The 20,468-nt window shown below is 41.8% G+C and overlaps 2 protein-coding genes across 9 annotated transcripts in view; both read left to right on the top strand.

The window, feature by feature from the left end:
- Cdc14b (cell division cycle 14B) overlaps positions 1–20,468 on the top strand; it is a 149,797-nt gene that overhangs the window by 14,917 nt on the left and 114,412 nt on the right. The gene's annotated exons all lie outside the window — the stretch shown is intronic.
- Prxl2c (peroxiredoxin like 2C) overlaps positions 1–20,468 on the top strand; it is a 96,808-nt gene that overhangs the window by 61,641 nt on the left and 14,699 nt on the right. The window lies entirely within an intron of this gene.

Genomic DNA, 20,468 nt, shown 5'->3' with positions numbered 1-20,468 from the left:
ACCACATGCATAAGAGTTATTCAAACCAAGGTGCAAGGGGCTCAATACTTATCTACAGTAACTCAATTACTGCTTGAACTTTACTGAGGAGGGAAGATGAGAATTGCTATGGACTTGAAGAGTGGTCAGAAACAGTCATTTAGGTCTGAGAAGGTCTTGAAAACAATATTGATGCTATTAGATATTATGCTGAAAGTATGGGGTTTGAAGTTAGGGCTTCCTGCTTGCTAGACAGGCTTTTTACCACCTGAGCCATTTCTCTAGCCCCTTTGTGCCTTAGCTATTTAGATATTTTTCAAATTATTAAAGTGCATCAAGTTTTTGCCTGGACAGCAACACAACTACTTATACCACCTGAGTAGCTGGGATGACAGTTATGTGCCAACATGCTGAACTTACTAACTTTTTGCCAAAGCTGGCTTCACATTGGTTTCTGCCTGTTGTATAGCTGACTAGTGAGGTTCTTCTTAGACCTCTTACAGCAGCCATACTATTAATTATTTTTTGCTTTGGTCTTAAGTGCTAATATTGTAGCTAGTTTGTGTTCAACCGTTACCCCCAGTTAAATGTATTATTGTCATTGTGTTGTATCCTGGTAGTACAATTTTGTCAGCTAAGACTGAGCACTGGTATATATGTCACAGGGCAGATTTGTTAAGGAAAAAAACCCAAATGGACTGGGTATTTAAAATGTAAGCTTAGGGTCTGGGAATGTGGCTTAGTGGTAGAGTGCTTGCCTAGCATTCATGAAGCCCTGGGTTCAATTCCTCAGCACTACATAAATAGAAAAAGCTGGAAGTGGCACTGTGGCTAAAGAGGTAGAGTGCTAGCCTTGAGCAAAAAGAAGCCAGGGACAGTGCTTAGGCCCTGTGCCATGACAGATGTTGAAATGATTTTTGACTTTTTGTGATGGCTTTGTAAGCATCACTGGGGCATGGAGGTTTGATTAGCAAGTGTATGATGAGCATCCAGAAGAATTATGGGCAGTAAGTCCTGACTTTGGCAAATGAGAAGAATAAGAGCTGAACAATTGCCAATGTAGAATGCCAGGATTGGATCTCCATGGAGACTTTGTGGATTCGGATTCAGTTCAAGTTCCATTTCCAGGAACTCCTTGTTCTCAGCTAAGCAGAGTATGTGCTCCTGTGTGAAGTCAGCTACCTTAAGTCTCTTATTTCTGACAAAGCCAGATCAAAGTGTTCAGCACCATTGGGATTGGTTTTACTGCACAAGAGTTTGATCATCTGTGTATTATGGGCGAATACACAGATAGCAAGCAGAGAAGTCACAGGTTGTGGGACATAATGTGACAAAGTGCTCAAACAACACATAGATCCATTTTTGGTTGCTTTTCCAATATGATTAAAATCTTGCCTAGTACCTACACATTTTCCCCTTGGGTAGGAGTAATTTATTCTATTCTTCTTAGCACAAGGGAAAATAAGTCACAGTGCTAATCTTGTAAGATTAGCTAAAGCTTACTCTTGGGATCAAGATTCAATAGTGAAAGCCTTGATTTTGGAAGCATTAGAAATAATTTTTCTTTAGTCTCTTGAACATCAGTGGGCAGCATATGTAAATAAGTAGTGCTGCTGACCCCACCCCCAAGCCTATTTTCTATACTTGGGGTACAGTTATGACACATTGTCTTTGATCCATTTTACACAGTTAATGCTGATTTCTGATCATACTGTTATTAGTGATACTGCCTGAGAACCTTTGGAAATGACACTCTGCCTATTAAAATTAGAGTTTCAGTCATTGGAACAAGTGAAGGAGCCAGAACAGGGACTTAACAAGACTAGAGGTATTTGCCACTTTTTCCAATCCTTTCTTTTTCCCCTTTCCTCCCCTCCCCCCTTCTCCTCTGCTTTCCTTTTATGTTGGTACTGGGGCTTGAACTCAGGGCCTGAGATTTTTTACTCAAGGCTAGTGCTCTACCACTTGAGCCACAGTTCCACTTCCTGCTTTTTGCTGGATAATGGAAATAAGAATCTCAGGGGTTTTTCTACTAGGGCTAGGTTGGAACCTTAATCCTCAAATCTTAGCTTCCTGAGTAGCTAGCATTATAGGCATGAGCCACTGTGGCTTCTACTTTCAGTGTTACTATGAATATAATTCCAGCAGGGGCAAAGAGAAAGTTGTTTTTTGGGGGGAGGGGAGAGGAGTTGTTTTTTTCGGGGGGGGGGGGGGTGATAGTTTGAAACAATAGTTAGGAAATTATTAACATATAATATCCTCCTACTATAAAGTAGCCCACTGGCTACTTTATGCTGAGACCCTTCCAAGGAGTATTTGGCAGAGTTTAAGCACAACTAAAGACTATAAGAAGGAAAGTCAATGAAGCATTGCTAAGAATGTTACATTCACTGTTAAGAGTGTTAATTCTTTGACCTATATGCTCTTAGACTCTTTTCTTTTAAAAGTTAGAAACAAGTCCCTCAACTAACTGCTTGAGTGACAGTTGTCAGATCTTTGTTCTCATGCCTAACTGCCTCACATGGGAAGTTTCCAGCAAAGTAGCCTCTTGGCAAACAACCAGATTTGTTTTCAAGACAGCCCAGCTGTTTTAAATCTTCCACTACTGCTCCAAGGAATACTTCACTGCAGCTGCAAGGGCCACAACACTGAAGTCATGATTCACATTTCTAGAAGGCCTTTCTTGCCCCAGCTGGGTTTGATCCATGATCCTCAAATCTCATCCTCTTGAGTACCTAGGATTATAGGCATGAGCCACTGGTACCTGCCCTTGCAATTTGTAACTGTGTAAGGGAACATTCCTTCATAAACAGAAAGCTTGCGATTGGTGCAGTTCAAGGCCTCTGATTGGTAGGATTGGATCTATGCTGTGACTGGTGCAGTTCACAAGGCCACATTTGCACGCTCCTTCCTCTTTTTTGGCTCTAGCACAGGCTTTTAGTGTATTTGTTTTTGTCAATACTGAGGTTTGAATTCAGGGGTTCACACACATGGGAGGCATGTGCCCTACCCGAGCCCTGAGGTGTAATCTAGTGCACCTCTCTGCCTGGAGCTGCCTTGGGTCTGTTCCTCTAGGTCTCATCTGAGTAGCTAGGATTCACCTGCATGAGCCACTGGCACAGTTAAACTGGGCTCAGCTCATTTTCTGAGTCAGCCAGGAGACACTTTCTTGTACTGTGACCTGGGCTTGGCAACAGCAAGCTCAATAAAAGGGTTCCCCTGAGTGGTCGTTTGCCAACTTGGGTCCTTATAAGTAAAGTTGGCTGACATAGTGACACAGAGGCATCTGGGCAGCAGAGAGAAACTGGAAAGTGAAAATGTATGGACTGTGGGAGTATAGAGAAGGTGAGAACATGAAAAGAGCTATGACTACCAAAGGCAAGAGACTATACAATAGCATGAGGAGCTATGGGCCAAAGTCTGTGGAGTCCAGAAAGCTGCCAAACTTAAGAACAGAGGGTCCTGTCACCAAGAGTAACATTGGACATTGTTGCTGTCAAGGCCAGGTACTGCTGTGAGTTATGGATTGCTCATCACTGAGTGCTGCTGGGCTACTGAGCATCTAGATCTATGGATCCTGGGTCTGTTACACAAGCTCTATTTAGAATATACCTTGTTCTTTTTGTTCGTCTCATAGGGTACCATTTTCCCCCTTGATACTGTGGATCTAATCCAGGGCCTCACATGTAGTAGGCAAGCACTATGCCACAGTTAGATACAGACCACCCCTTCCAGCCTCATAAGGCATCTTTTAAATTTTTTTTTCCTCAGTCCTGGATCTTGAACTCCAAGCCTAGGCACTGTCCCTGAGCCTTTTTTGCACAGGGCTAGCATTCTACCACTTAAGCTACAGCTTGGTTACACTTCCAGGTTTTTTGCACTTAATTGGAGATAAGAGTCTCATGGACTTTCCTGCTTGGGCTGGCTTTAAACTGTGATCCTCAGATCTCAGCCTTCTGAGTAGCTAGGATTACAGGTATGAGCCATCAGTACTTAGCCATAGATGCCATTTTCTAACCTGTGTGTGTATGTGTATACTGGGGTTTGAACTGAGGACTGGCCCACTATCACTTGAGCCATGCCTCAAGTCTAGCTTTTTTTTTTTTTTTTGGCCAGTCCTGGGCCTTGGACTCAGGGCCTGAGCACTGTCCCTGGCTTCTTCCCGCTCAAGGCTAGCACTCTGCCACTTGAGCCACAGCGCCGCTTCTGGCCATTTTCTCTATAAAATCCAATAGAATATAACCTATTTTTAAGTATATACATCTAAGAAATGAGATATAACTACCAATTACAATTGTAAATAATTGATCATAAGATAGGGCATGCTCTAGGCACCAGTGCCTCACACCTGTCATCCTAGCTACTCAGGAGGCTGAGACCTGAGGATCAAGGCTCAAAGCCAGCCCAGGCAGGAAAGTCTGCGAGACTCTACTTTCCATTTAACCAGTCAAAACCAGAAGTGGTGCTGTGGCTCAAAGTGGTAGAACAAAAGAACTCAAGGAGAGTGCCCTGTTCCTGAGTTCAAGCCGCATGAAAACAATTTGTCATACATCTCTGATAACCTTCAACTTTATGAGTTTCCTCATTGCTTTTTATACTGCATAATTTTTTGCTTTATACTGTGTATAAGCACCTTTAATCAAGCCCTTATTGACATTTGTTTGGATTGTTTTTAGTTCTTCCTTACAAAAGTGAAATGCAATCATGATAACCTGGTATTTATATCTTTTCACATATACCTGAGTTAGAGGTATATTTGTAAGGTTTGAACATTATACTAATTTATAGTCCACTTGTATTTTATGAGAACATATATCTTTTTATAACTTCTGTTATAACAACAGTGGATTGTTGAACTTGAGTTTTTACCAGTCTGATAGTTATACTCAGTGTAGTTCCATTTATATTCCATGAGTATAGGTTGAATTTCTGGAACTGGCTATAAATATCCTTTGTTTAGTTTCCTAAGGGACTATTAACTGTTTCCAACCTACCCCTACCTCCCAGTACTGGGTATGGAAGCCAGGGCCCCATGCTTGCCTGCAAGTTCATCTTTTCCCCAGCTCTTCCCAATTATTTTGCCTTAGAGTACTTTTTTTTTTTTGGCTGGTCCTGGGGCTTGAAGTTGGCATGGACACTGTCCCTGGGCTTCTTTTGCTCAAGGCTAGCACTCTACCACTTGAGCCACAGTGCCACTTGCAGCTTTTTCTGTGATTAATTAGAGATAAGAGTCTTACAGACTTTCCTGCACAGGACAGCTTTGAACCTTGATACTCAGATCTCAGCTTCCTGAGTAGCTAGGATTATAGGTATGAGCCACCAGCACCTGATTGGCTCTTTTTTTAAAAAATAAATCTAAATGTTACATATTGATCCACGTATTCAGCATCTCTAATGTTCTTTGAATTTCTCTCTGATACTTACATTTCCCTTCTACCTGAAGGAGAAGAATATCTTTTTATATTTCTTATGGAGCAGGTCTGCTAGAGATACACACTTGTATTTTTTTTTTTTTTGTTAGTCATGAGGCTTGAACTCTGGGCCTGGGTGTTGCCCCTTAGCTCTTCAGCTCAAGGCTAGGACTCTACCACTTGAGTCACAGTGGCATTTCCCATACTTGCATCTTTTAAAGGTTTTAAAATGTTTCACTATACCTTCATTTTATATAGGATTTTTTTTCTCAGTGCTGAATAATAGTTTACAGATGTGACTGTATTGCTTTATACTTGTATTGGTCCCAACAAATAGATAACTCAGCTCTCCGTATGTAATTCAGCCCTTTTTGTAGGCTATTTTTAAGATTTCTGTCTTTGTCACTGATTTTGAGCACCTGGATTATGGTGTGCCTTGCTATAGTTTTTGTTTCCTCTTGCAAGGGATTTATTGAACTTCTTGGATCTATGGGTTTATAAAGATCAGTCTGGAAGGTTTTAAGCCATTATTTCTTTAAATCTTTTTTATCCCTTTAAAAAATCCCCAGTTCTGTGTTTATTAGGCCATTTTAAGCTGCCCTATAGCTTAAAATGCTCTTTCTTTTCCTTTTTTTTTTTTTTTTTTTGAGGAGGGGATTCTTTTTCTTCTTTTTATATGGATGTTTTCTTTCTTCATGTGGATGGTTTCTGTTGCTTTGCCTACAAGTTTACTGTGTTGTGCCAAGTCGTAAGACCACCACCAAGAAGACCACCGAGACTCAGACATTCCGAAATGCAAAAGCAAGGCAAGGCTTTATTTAAGCGAGCTGCAACTCGGGCCTCGTCCTACCCGCCAACACAGCAGAGGTTAGGAGGGAGCCCTGAGCTGTGATTACACAGGGCTTATAAAGGCAAAGAACAAGGTTACAACAATCAGGTGTTCAAGCAAGCAAGATTAGGACACAGGTACAAATCTGATTGGCTCAGGGTTCGATTCTAAAATGGGGTTCACGTGGTAAAATGGGGTTCACGTGGTAAAATGGGGCCTGACTTCAAAGTCTGGCACTTCATTTCCCCCTTTTTCTTTTTGGTACCTTGGGAGCCAATCATGGCTCCATTCTGTCCATTTCAATGGCTTGCATGTCTAGGGGATGATATAGAGGTAAGGCATGGGCCAGTAGGGCCCAATGTAGTAACCAAAGGGCCTGTCACCATTTCTTACAAGTATAGTCTCTGTACCTCTGTTTTGCATGCCTCTAGTTTATCCTGCCTCATCTTCCCAGAAACAACTCTGGTCCCTCGGTTTTAAAGGGGGGCTGATGGGTGAAGATCATCCATCTTCTGTAACTTCTTCAGGCTGACTCAGGGGCGTTGACCTTACCTAGCCAGGAACCTATAACCTTAGTCTACTTTACCAAGGGACTGCAGGATTACTGCAAACTGAAAATTAACTTTCAGCTATACAGACTTACCATTAGCTGTATAGTGTTTAGTATCCAAATGTAAGCAACAAAATAATACACAAACTTCTCAGCTGTGCTCTAAGGGTCGGGTGGCTATACCCGTATTCCTGAGCAAGCCAAAACTACCTAAAATAAGGGGGTCACCTCACTTTGGAGTGAGCTGCCAAAATAACATCAACACTAGCCAGGGTAGTAAGGAAAGAAGGCAAAAAGAAAATTATAACAATATTCAGTCTAACTTTCTTTTCTTGAGGCGAAGGCGAAGCGGCTGAGTTGGGTGCTTGGAGACCTCCCATGTTCCACCACGGTAGTTGTCATCCAGGGCAAAGGGGTCAGCTGGCCTGGCATGGAAGCAATGAACCCAAGTGGCGATGCCGTCTAGGGTTCCTTCCACCGTGGTTCTAAGGATTTCAGTCCCCTGGTCTGAATAAATGGGGGGTAGGGACAGAAGCAGAATCATATAATGCCTTAAGTTGGGGTCACATTCTTGTGCACGAGCTGCAATCGAGTTTACACAAAACTTCAGCATCATCCAAATCAGCAAGCAATTCAGTCTGAAGGCTAGGGATAATGGGCGGGGGTTACCCGTACATTATTTCAAAAGGAGTAAAGGCAAGCTGATAGGGAGAACCTCTTACTCTAAGCAGAGCAAAAGGAAGGAGCGACACCCAGTCTGTGCCAGTCTCTAAGGCCAGTTTAGTCAAGGTCCCTTTCAGAGTCCGATTCATTTTCTCTACCTGTCCTGAACTCTGGGGTCTATAAGCACAATGCAATTTCCAATCCGTCCCCAGTGCTGCGGCTATTCCCTGACTTACTTTTGAAACGAAAGCCTGTCCGTTGTCTGACCCAATGGTGGATGGGAAGCCATACCTGGGTAGGATTTCTTCCAGGATCTTCTTAGCTACTACATTCGCAGTCTCATGCTTTGTTGGATAGGCTTCAACCCATCCTGAAAAGGTATCTACAAAAACTAGCAAATATTTGTAATTTCTGTGAAATCTACTTCCCAATACACGCCTGGCCTATTGCCACAGAGGCGAGCTCCTTTAGTAATCTGTTGATTGGGGGCATTGGCAAGCTGACAGGCCTTTAACAGATCTCAATAAGGACACAATCTCAGGTCTACAAGCTTTCTTTCCTGAACAGATGTATCAGCTTAAAATTCTCACTGCCAGTCAGAGCTTTGAGTAAATGCGGGGGGTTGAGATTTTAGTCTATCCTCTCATTTGACAAACTTACCCTTACTAACCACTATCACAGATGACTGGCAAGTTCCTGCCCAGTAGACAGACATGGGCATTGGAAAGGCATGCTTATGAACTATTCTTCTAGGACTTCGCGGCTTTGATTAACTTTTGAAAGGCCAAACAGGAGTGACTCTAGGATCTGACACCATCTCTGCCATCCAAGCAGTGGCTTACTGCCTCTGGATGCTCCATCACTTTTGTCCCAGGAGGAGTGACTTTCCACTGGACTTGGACTCAGGGCCTGAGCGCTGTCCCCCAGCTCTCCAGCTCAAGGCTAGCACCCTACCACTTTGAGCTCCACACAACTCCGTTCCCAGCACTCTGCTGGCTGATTAGAGACAAGTCTCTCACAGGGACCTTTCTTTGCCCGGGCTGGCTTTGAACCGCAGATTCAGATCAGTGAGTCTTATAAGGGGCCACTTTACTCCAATTATAAGCAACAAGGTGGTCCACACAGAAGTAGTTTTTAAGCATGCTCTCTTACCTGGAACTTATTAAGGGCCAGTATTAGATCTCAACAAACTTGTAGGAATCACATGTGCTTCTCTGTGGGCCTGCTGGAAATGGTTACAAAAAACCTACAAAGAAGCTGGAATGGCAATTAAACATTTTGGTAGCCATAATTCTCCTTTTCTCACTTTGCAATAATTATTTAGGACAATTTTACTTCCAAATTTCTTATCTAGAAATGTATTCTTGATTTCCAAAGCCTTTTTAACACTAACACAACATTTTAGCTTTTATCTGAATCAGAAAAACTGAAGATCACAGGCATTCTGAAACCAGGTGCTGCCCTTTGCCTATGGGCTGCTTGTTTCAAAAGAGCCTCTTTTTTTTTTTTTCAGTCCCAGTTACTGCATGGCATGAAGACCTTTAAATTTTTCCTTAATGCAAGAATTACAATTATAAATACTTATCCATTCAGCTTTCCAATATATTAGTGAAAAACATTGGCCCATTTTGCCATTTCTTCCTACATACATAGAGTTAATGAGAGTTTACTTCTATCCCCATTAGTTTAGTATATATATATATACATATATATATCCTTTTAAATCCAAATTTCTGACACTTAGCTCTGATTTTTTTTAATTTTAATTAAAGAACCCTGAGAAATCATTTAAAGCATTTGGTAATGCCCAAACTTGATGACCCTTTGAATTTAAACTTAGTTTTGCATCATACTGCAGTCTTGAACATGTTCACACTCACACATGCACACACACATACATTTTCAAAAGATCTTAAAGCGTGCAGAATAAGCATCGGTCGTACATTTTAAGACAAAAACCTTTAACAAATGATTTTAGCATTCTCCAGCTTCATTTTCCAGGGCTTGATAGTTTTAGTAAAACATTTTTAGTCTTAGTAAAACATTTTAGCACACCAAACAATTTTCTGCTTAAGAAGGCTGGGTGGGGGTCTCCCTAGAGTTGTTTTTTTTTGCGGACACTCTCACTGATTGACTTGATTGTGGGCTGTCACCTGTACATCTTTCCAGTGAGATAAAGTCAAGTCCAGGGGAGTGGAAGGAACGTTCCCCATCATCTGTTTGTCAGTCAGGCACAGCGCAAGAAAGAAACACACAAAAATAATCACAGGCACAAAGACCAGACAACACTTACAGACAGACTTAGGGAGCCGCAGCTTACAGGTTCGACTGTGTCTCTCCTGCCCCTGTGAGGAGGCAGACCACACAGTCTCACTGTGTCTCTCCTGCCCCTGTGAGGGGGCAGACCACACAGTATCACTGAGTCTCTCCTGCCCCTGTGAGAGGGCAGACCACACAGTCTTGAGGCTCTCTGTCTCCCGTTCCTGTGTAGGAGCGGACCAGACAACCCCGAATATAGAGTGGACTAGACAGGCGCCCGTTAGAAGGGCCTCCCGGTCCAGTCCTTCAGGTTCAGGGTGGTAGTGGGAAGCCTGAGCCCCCTGTGGAGAGCTTGAGGTGTCCCCCAAGTCCCCCAGGACTGCCCATACGAGCGTGTGCACTCCGGCTGGTCCTTCACTACCTACAGGTTCAGATTCAAGCGGCTGGCCTAAACAGAAAACAAAACTACAAATCACACAGACACAGACACACAGAATAAACAGCGCTATTTTCTTACCTTCAGAGTCTGGGGTCTCGGGGGTCTCTGGGGCCATCCCGGACGAAACCCCAAATGTTGTGCCAAGTCGCAAGACCACCACCAAGAAGACCACCGAGACTCAGACATTCTGAAATGCAAAAGCAAGGCAAGGCTTTATTTAATTAAGCGAGCTGCAACTCGGGCCTCGTCCTACCCGCCAACACAGCGGAGGTTAGGAGGGAGCCCCGAGCTGGGATTACACAGGGCTTATAAAGGCAAAGAACAAGGTTACAACAATCAGGTGTTCAAGCAAGCAAGATTAGGACACAGGTACAAATCTGATTGGCTCAGGGTTCGATTCTAAAATGGGGTTCACGTGGTAAAATGGGGTTCACGTGGTAAAATGGGGCCTGACTTCAAAGTCTGGCACTTCAACTGATGTTTTCTTCTCTAAATATCTTAACTGCCAATAATCCTATCAGTGCATTTTTCATCTCAAACATTATAATTTCACCTTTGAGAAAGTTCACTTGGGGCCTTTTTGTATTACTGTATTTTCATAAAGGAATGTAATTCACATGCCATGTCATTCATCAATTTAAAGATCTATATCAGTGTTTAACATTTTTATTTTTTTGGTGGTACTAGGGTCTGAATTTAGGGTCTTGAACTTAGGCAGGCACTCTACCACTAAACCATGACCTCTAGCCCTGTGGCGTACTTTTTTTGTGTGTGTGTGCTGGTTCTGGGGCTTGAACTCAGAGCCTGAGTGCTATTCTGAGCTATTTGCTCAAGGCTAGTACTCTGCCACTCTCACCACAGCTCCATTTCCAGCTTAAGAAAATTTATTTTCAAAGGCATTAATTATAGATAAGAATTTCATGGGCTTTTTTGCCCAGGCTGGCTTCTAACTACAATCCTCAGATTTCAGTCTTCAGAGTGGGTAGGATTACAGGCACGAGCCACTGGTGCCTGGCTTGTTCTTTAATAACTATATTTTACATAGTATTTAAATATTAATTTTAAATATTTAAAATTTTCTTAAATTTTCTTATAGAATTGTATACCTGTCACTATAATTCATTTTAGATTGCCCTCCAAACTCTTAAACCCAATAGTAAATGTTCTGAAACATTCCATTCCTTTTTGCCTCAGTCTGGGCAACCAATAATCTTCTGCCACTTTAGGTTTCTTGTTTTGACTATTGCCCATAAGTAGGATCATGTAATTTGTGATCTTTTGTGAATAGTTTCTTTGATTCAGCATAGTTTGTAAGGTTTATGTACTTTTTTGCCAGTCATAGGGCCTGAACTCAGTGCCTAGGTGCTGTCCCTGAGCTTCTGCTTAAGGCTCTACTGTTCTACCACTTGCCACAGCACCACTTCCAGCCTTTTCTAAGTAGTTTATTGGAGTCTCACAGACTTTCCTGCCCTGGCTGGCTTCAAACTGTAATCCTCAGATCTCAGCTTCCTGAGTAGCTAGGATTACAGACAGGAGCCACTTGTACCCAAAGATACTTTTTTTTTTTTTTGTCCAGTGCTGAGGCTTGAACTCAGGGCCTGAGCACTGTCTCTGGCTTCTTTTTGCTCAAGGCTAGCACTCTGCCACCTTGAGTCACTGAACCACTTCTGGCCTTTTCTATATATATATATATATGTGGTGCTGAGGAATCAAACCTAGGACTTCATGTATATGAGGCAAGCACTCTTGCCACTAGGCCATATTCCCAGCCCCACTTCTTTTTTTTCTAAGTAACAACTCATCACATTTTGCTTGTCTGTTTATCATTTAGCAGGCATTTGAATTGTTTTTCTATCCAAAATAAGTGTGTGTGTGTGTATGCATGTGTGTTACTGAGGTATGAATTCAGAACCTTGCACTTGCTAAGCAAGTGTTCTGTCCCTTGAGCCATGCACCTATTGCTTTTACTATTTGTTTTCCAGGTAGGATCTGTACTTTTGCCCAGACTTTCTACCTCTCCTTCCCAAGTAGGGTCAGCAGGTGTGCACCACCATTCCCAGATTGTTTTTGAGTGTTGGCTGGCCTTGAATTGAGACCTTTCTGTATCTGCCTCCTAAGTAGCTGAAATTGGCAGGAACCACTGCAGTAGGTTCACTTCTTTGAGTGTGCCCATATGCACAGTCAGGAGTTAAAAGACTGAAGAGGGATTTCTTACTTTCAGCTAGTTAGTGGAGCACTAAATTCCAAGGTAGTATTTTTCCAAGTAAGCTAAGCAAGTAGCCTGTTTGAGAAACTCATGTTCATAGAGGACAGACTCATCCTCACATGCAGAGGTGGAAATATTCCTGAGCATGCTCAGTTTGTGTTCACATTTCTTTAAAAAATATGGTGGGCAGACAATTTAGTGTTATTATAAGCCAAGGGTACTGTAGGTCACCTGTGGCTCAGAATGACTGCAGTTTAGCTTGTTCCTTGTAAGCTTCTCTGAAGGGCTTCCTTGGAAATCAAAAGCAACTTTAAAGGCAAATTTTCAGCCATTTAAAGAGGCACAGTTTTTCTGCAGGCAGAGGTGACTACCTCTTAGCTGTGAACATTTCCACTTTGGGGTATGAATAATGTTGCTTTAAACATGTATGTAAGTTTTTGTGTGAATACAGATCTTCATTTACCTGATGTATTGAACTTAAAACAATTTTGGGGGTTGAAAGTATGGCTCAGGTGGTAGGGTGCCAGTCAATGAGCAAAAACATGAGATTACCGAGTTTAGAGTCCCAGTCTTGCATAGGGGTAGAGGTTTGGGGATGGGGAGAGACGGCAACTTTTAATATCTTTTTCTGCTAATTTCTAAATTGTGTTATCAGTTTTATTTATGTATCGAATATTTTTTTTAATAGGAGGGGGAGTTGGGAAACACTTATTGTGAATTAAACTCAAGGGTCTTGCTTAGCAAGTACTCTGCTGCTGGAGCTGAAACACTTGCAGTGTTTTTTGCTTTTAGTTATTTTCCAGATGTGATCTTGTGATTTTTGCCTTAGCTGGGCTCAGATTGTGGTCCTCCTAGTTATATCTCCTTTGTAGCTATGATTACAGGCGTGTACGTACCACAATGCCTCGTTTGTTCTTTGAGATTGGGTTTTGCTAGCATTTTGTCCTGGCTGTCCTTGAACCATTATTTTCCTGTCTCCATATCATCTAGCCAGTGCCCTGTGAGTTTGGAGGTTTTGCACACTGTAAGTTTAGACACAGCTCTAATCCTTCCAGTGCTTCTTCCCTGAATCTCTTTGTAGTTTCCTCATGCACATTCTGTGATTTGCCAAATACTTGGGATCATTTGCAAGCCCTTGTGTAGCTTTTCTTCTCTTTGTAACTGGGTCTGTCAACTTTTGCTGTCTTGGTTTCCCTGGCCTCGACTGTCCTCCTTGGTATAGAAAGCCTGCCAGGTTCTGCTTCAGTTTACCTCCTGTGGGTTCACAGTCCACTGAAGCCACTTTGGGGTTCACCTTTTCATTTCCCATCTCAGTGATTACTGTCCTTTGCTTGGTACTTAGAATCTCAAAAAACAAAAACAAAAATACAAACCAAACAAACAAACAATTTCTTTGTTAGTTATTTTTTTTTTAAAGTTCAGTTCTTTTAAAGGAAAATAGTACATGTGGATTTTGTTACACCAGGTGAATAGCAGTGGAGGTCCTGTTTTTGATATATGTTGTTTCTGATGTCATACATTTAATGTTTTCACTTCTAATTGACTCTGCTTTGAGGTTATGGAACCATTTTATTTATTTATATCCTCATATGGCAACTTGATACCACTTATTTACTTGATACCTAGTTTGATTTATCTTCCCTCCCTCTTCTTTTGTCTCTCTAGGGATCACTGTGGTCCAGGCTGGCATCCAAAGCAAGATCCTCTTGGCTCAGCCTCCCAAGTGCTGGGATTACAGGTGTTACCACCATGCCTGGCTTTGATTTATGTCATGTTTTACATCGCTGGATGTGTCTGGATCTATTTGGGGATTTCTCTTTTATTATATAGGTAGATCAGGCCCAGAATATATGTTTGTTAATTTGTTTTTCATTTTTTTTCGGCCAGTCCTGGGGCTCGGACTCAGGGCTTGAGCACTGTCCCTGGCTTCTTTTTGCTCGAGGCTAGCACTCTGCCACTTGAGCCACAGCGCCACTTCTGGCCATTTTCTGTATATGTGGTGCTGGGGAATCGAACCCAGGGCCTCATGTATATGAGGCAGGCACTCTTGCCACTAGGCCATATCCCAAGCCCGTTAATTTGTTTTTCATTACTAGATCAAACTGAGGGCCTTGCCCGGCCCAGGCACCAGTAGCTCCCACCTGTAATTCCAGCTACTCAGGAGGCTGAGTTCTGAGGATTGTGGTTTAAAGCCAGCCAGGGCAGTAAAGTCCATGAGACTTTTATCTCCAATCAAACTACGAAAAAGCTAGAAGCAGAGCTGTGGCTATGGCAGAGCAGTAGCCTTGAACAAAAGAAGCTAGGGAACAGTTCCAGGCTCCAAGTTCAAGCCTTAGGACAGACACAAAACAAAAAGTCATACAACCAAAAAATGTAGAGCCTCATGTTCTACTCTGGGCTGTATCCCCAGGCTCCCAACTGTTACTCATTTATTTTCCCTTCTTTGGATCTTTAGTATCAATGTGTCCATTCTAGGAATAAAAATTTTAAAATGGGGGCTGGGGATATGGCCTAGTGGTAAGAGTGCTTGCCTCCTATACATGAGGCCGTGGGTTCAATTCCCCAGCACCACATATACAGAAAATGGCCAGAAGTGTCGCTGTGGCTCAAGTGGCAGAGTGCTAGCCTTGAGCAAAAAGAAGCCAGGGACAGTGCTCAGGCCCTGAGTCCAAGCCCAGGACTGGCTAAAAAAAAATTTTTTTAAATGCTCTTAATTACACATATGAGATATACATACCATATTGTATACATTTATAACTTAAGGAGAATATATATATACATACATATATATATACATATATATATATTGCCAGTCCTGGGGCTTGGGACTCAGGGCATATGCACTGTCCCTGGCTTCTTTTTGCTCAAGGCTAGCACTCGACCACTTGAGTCACAGCACCCCTTCTGGCTTTTTCTATATATGTGGTGCTGAGGAATCGAATCCAGGGCTTTATGCATGCTAGGCAAGCACTCTACTGCTAAGCCACATTCCCAGCTCCAAGAAAATATCTTAAAATATATATGTTTTGGGTTTTTTTTGCTCAAGTCTTTTGTTCCCTCAGACATGTGAAAAATTTCCCACCTGTCTTGCACATTATTGTTAAACTTTTTTCTATGTGCATAGTATTTATTGTTACTATTATAAAGTGCATTTTCTTCTATTTTATTTCACCAATTAACCGTTCTTTGGACAGTTAACTGAATGTTGATGGAGAACACTTTAATTTTATTCAACTTTGACTCAGTGCCTTCCCTAGAAACTAGAAAATAGGAGTAGATTCCAGTGTTCATGCTGTAGTTCATCACTTTATGGTTTTGTTAGTTTTCTATTAAAATTTAGAGATTGTGTTGATATTTTTAGACTTGGCATATTATTTTAATCTACACCTGTGAATAAGACTATTAATATCCTTATTTAGTTGCTTTTGAACTATGTCAACTATGTCAGCATGGCCAATGATTATATTTCATTGAGCACATTTCTTTTGAAGAGTGACTTGGAATTTACTTGAGAAGCAAAGTAGCCTTTAAAGAACTTAATAGATTTTTACTGCTGAAAGAAATGAAAGAAGACACACACAAAAATAGGTTTCTACATTCATGGGTTGGGAGGACAATATACTTAAAATGTTCTTACTATCCAGAGTAAACTCCTTGTCAAAATCCTAATCACTTTTTTGTAGGTACAGAAAAATATATCTTAACATTCAAATGTGCAACAGGTACTTAAAATTGCTTTTACTGACATCTTGTTTGGGCTCATACATTAACTAAACGCTGGAGAAAAGCTTGGCATCCTTACCTCCATTTTATGCCTTTGCCCTGAGCTCTTCACCTCCCAGCCATCCTGGGGTCCATAAGGACTGATTGATAACATTTGTGCAAGGAGGGATGGAGAAAAGTTTTCCTCGGGAAAGGAACAGCAGAGCCTCAAGACAGACTTAACCAGCCAGGTAAACCAGAACCTGCTTATCGTGGCCAGAGTACTCCTCTCTGGGGTGACTCTCTCAAATACTTCCCCAAACCAAGACTGAGACAATGATCAAGCATGCCATACTTACAATAATTATGCATACCTTTTTCCCCTTGCCTAAATTCTGTTTAAACCTAAAGCTCTTGTCTGAATGCCAGAGATGGGCAGCTTATTGTGCCTCTTGCCTGTGCCACTTGCATAGTAATCAGTCTCCTTCCTCTGCTCTTTTTTTTTTTTTTTTTTTTTGGCCAGTCCTGGGGCTTGGACTCCTGGCCTGAGCACTGTCCCAGGCTTCTCTTTGCTCGAGGCTAGCACTCTGCCACTTGAGCCACAGCGCCACTTCTGGCCATTTTCTGTATATGTGGTGCTGGGGAAGTGAACCCAGGGCCTCATGTATAGGAGGCAAGCACTCTTGCCACTAGGCCATATCCCCAGCCCCCTTCCTCTGCTCTTCATCATCTGCTTATCTGTTTGTTGGGTTAAGTGGCCCCCCTTGATATGTGGAACCCCTCGAGTTGGGTCTGGGATCTAAAAAGGTGGTATGGAGTTTTACAGGACACTGCAAAGCCAGAACAATCTAGGAAACAATAGTGAAAGGAGGGTCAAGAGCCCAGAGGTCTCACAGTTCTGATCTCAAAAATTCTGCAAAGCCCTAGTAACCAAAACTGTAATACTGACATTAAAAACAAACATCAACAGAAAAAATAGCTTAGAAATAAATCCTCACAAATACAGGGGCTGGGAATATGGCCTAGTGGTAAAGTACTTGCCTCGTATACATGAAGCCCTGGGTTTGATTCCTCAGCACCACATATATAGAAAAAGCCGGAAGTGGCGCTGTACCTCAAGTGGTAGAGCAAAAAGAAGCCAGGGACAGTGCTCAGGCCCTGAATTCAAGCCCCAGGACTGGCAAAAAACAAAACAAAATGGAAATAAATCCTCACGAATATGGCCAGATTATGTTGACCATAGATGCCAATTCTGTACAATGGGAAGAATAGTCTTTTTAAAAAATGGCATATCACCATAAAAAATAAATTGGTCTCTTACTTTGTAAGGGTGTGAATACATGCTTTCCAATAAAGATCTACAACTAGATATACAAGTAGCCAACAAACATGAAAGATGTTCTACATCATTAATATTTGGGAATTACATATCAAACTGTTAGGAATGGATATTGTTGAGCAAAACCAAAAAAATTCAGGATGTGGAGAAATCAGAGCTCTTCTACACTGTTGGTGGACATTTAAAGTATGTATTTGCTTTGGGAAACCGTTTGGAGGCTATTCAAAAAATTGGATTACTATATGAGGCAGCAATTCAATTTCTTTTTGGAGTATAGATTGAAAATGGGATCTCAGAGAGATGTTTGCCCATCCATGTCCATTGCAGCAGTTTTTGCAGTAGCCAAGAGGTAGAAATAACATATGTATGACTACAAACAAGTGAGTAGATACAGAAAATGTGGTATGTGTACATAATGATTATTCAGCACCACAAAAGAAAATTCTGTTGTATGTTAAAACATGGATGGACCTTATGGACATTAAATAAGTTAGGCAAAACCAGAGAAGCATATATGGAAGAATATATAGACTGTTGGTAGCCAGGGATTGAGGGAGAGGAAAGGAGTTTTGTTTGATGACTTCAGCTTCAATTTACTAAGATGGAATACTTATAGTGGCCAATTGTACAACAATGTGTATATACACAAGGCCGGCAATTTTAAGGTTGAAATGAAATTACATTTATTATCTATTTTGTATGTATCAGTGATGTGTAGCTTGTAATTATGGAACCATTTTATATTTTATTATTTGGAGAGTTGTAATAGGAAAACTGCCTGAAAACAGTTGAAAAAAATCACAATCATCCAAAAACAGATCATATTTACACCTGGTAGTATACTTGATCTTCTCTTGTTGCCTAAACTTAATGTGTATGTATATTTATGCTTAATCACACATCCACTCATTTGTTGAGTACTCAAAAACTAGTTAAGTTTTAGGTGTTTTGGTTACAATAAAGAAGTTCAATGTTTCACATTTATTTTTTTTTTGCAGAATAATATATGAATATTTCTGGACAGAACCCAAGGCCTTGAATATGCTAGACAAGTGCTCTAACACTGACCCACATCCCTAGCCATTCCGAGTAACCATTAATATTATATAAGTTTAATATTTAGTCTGTAGAGATTGGTATTTCTGAATTATATTGGACTTCTGGAGATCGAGATTTAGGTTTCAGAGAGCAATTTCTTAAGCAAAGAAATGTGCCTGTCAAAAACAGTATATTTTTCTTTCCTCCTCCTCCTCCTCCTCCTCCTCCTCCTCCTCCTCCTCCTCCTCCTCCTCCTCCTCCTCCCCTTCCTCCCCTTCCTCCCCTTCCTCCCCTTCCTCCCCTTCCTCCCCTTCCTCCCCTTCCTCCCCTTCCTCCCTTCCTCCCTTCCTTCCTCCCCTTCCTCCCCTTCCTCCCCTTCCTTCCTCCCCTTCCTTCCTCCCCTTCCTTCCTTCCTTCCTTCCTTCCTTCCTTCCTTCCTTCCTTCCTTCCTTCCTTCCTTCCTCCCCTTTCTTCCTTCCTTCCTCCCCTTCCTTCCTTCCTCCCTCCCTCCCTCCCTCCCCCTCTCCTTCCTTCCTTCCTTCCTTCCTTCCTTCCTTCCTTCCTTCCTTCCTTCCTTCCTTCCTTCCTTCCTCCCTCCCTCCCTCCCTCCCTCCCTCCCTCCCTCCCTCCCTTCCTTCTTTTTTGTCAGTTCATGGGGCTTAAACTCTTGGCCTGAGCACTGTTCCAAAGCTTGTTTACTCAAGACTAGTACACTGCCACTTTAAGCCACAGGCTCCACTTCTGGTTTTCTGGTTGTTAATTGGACATAAGAGTCTCACAGACTTTTTCTCGCTTAGGCTGGCTTCAAACTGTGGTCTTCAGGTTCCAGCTTTCTGAGTAGCTGGGATTACAGATGTGAGCCACCGGTGCCTAGCTAGAAACAGTATTTGAAATTAGAATTATTTGGAAAAATTCAGGATGTGTGATTAAGCACAAATAATACCTACACATTAAATTTAAGCAACAATTAAAGATGAAGGATAGTAACCAGGTGTGATTTTAATCAGAGTTTTTGGATGATTATGTTTTTCAATAGAAAGATTACTGCATTCAGGCACTATTTTTCTATTACAACTCTCCAAATAATAAAACATAAAACTGTTCCATAATTGTAAGCTAAACATCACTGACATATATAAAATAGATAATAAATAATTTCCTTTCGATATTAAAATTTATGGCCTTTTTGTGACTTCTAAAATTGCCCTTTTCATATTAGGACAAGCTATGTCTTAAAATATATAAATTTAAATGCATTTCCCATTCTAACATTAGCTTAATGTTTTAATGTCAACTTGGGACATTTAGCAAAGCTTTTTGCCCTCAAATTTGAAGCGTACATACATTTTTCTTAAAAATCTTTTGGCCTCCTGTTCCTGTTGAGCTGATGACAGGCCTGTGTGGTGCAGTCAGCTGTTGCAGAGCTAAATATTACCGCTGTGAAAATCTGTGCTGTTAAAAGCTGACCTGTAAGTAAAGGTCTCAAGCTGTGGGCTGGATTAGTGGAGGGTCTTTCTTGTACACCCTGTCTTTTCCCCCTCCTTCTCAGAAGTGCTGACCCCAGCTCTGCTTCTGGCCTCTAGATTTGTGTCCTATAATAGTTACTGTTTAGAAAAATCCATGAATCTTGAAAGACTGATCTAAAATGGAAGTCACTTATCTGAGCCATTTAATTAGTCTCCCTGGAAGTCCTGCCATGGTATTATGAGAAGCAGTGTGTGTGTGTGTGTGTGTGTGTGTGTGTGTGTGTGTGTGTGTGTGTGTGTGTGTCTGTGTGTCTGTGTGTGTCTGTGTGTGTGTGTGCATGCATGTGTATGTATGCCAGTCCTGAGGCTTGAACTCGGGGCCTGGGCGCTGACCTTGAGCTTTTGTGCTCAAGGCTAGAGCTCTACTACTCAGGCTACAGCTGCACTTCTGGGTTTTTGGTGGTTATTTAGAGACTCACAGACTTTCTTGCCCAGCCTGGTTTTGAATTGAGATCCTCAGATCTCAGCTTCCTGAGTAGCTAGAATAATAGGCATGAGCCACCAGTCCCTGGTGTTTTGTTTTTTTT

This window comes from Perognathus longimembris, chromosome 1 (genome assembly GCF_023159225.1).
Source record: "Perognathus longimembris pacificus isolate PPM17 chromosome 1, ASM2315922v1, whole genome shotgun sequence".
Classification (NCBI taxonomy): domain Eukaryota; kingdom Metazoa; phylum Chordata; class Mammalia; order Rodentia; family Heteromyidae; genus Perognathus; species Perognathus longimembris.
This window is presented reverse-complemented; position numbering and strand designations above follow the sequence as displayed.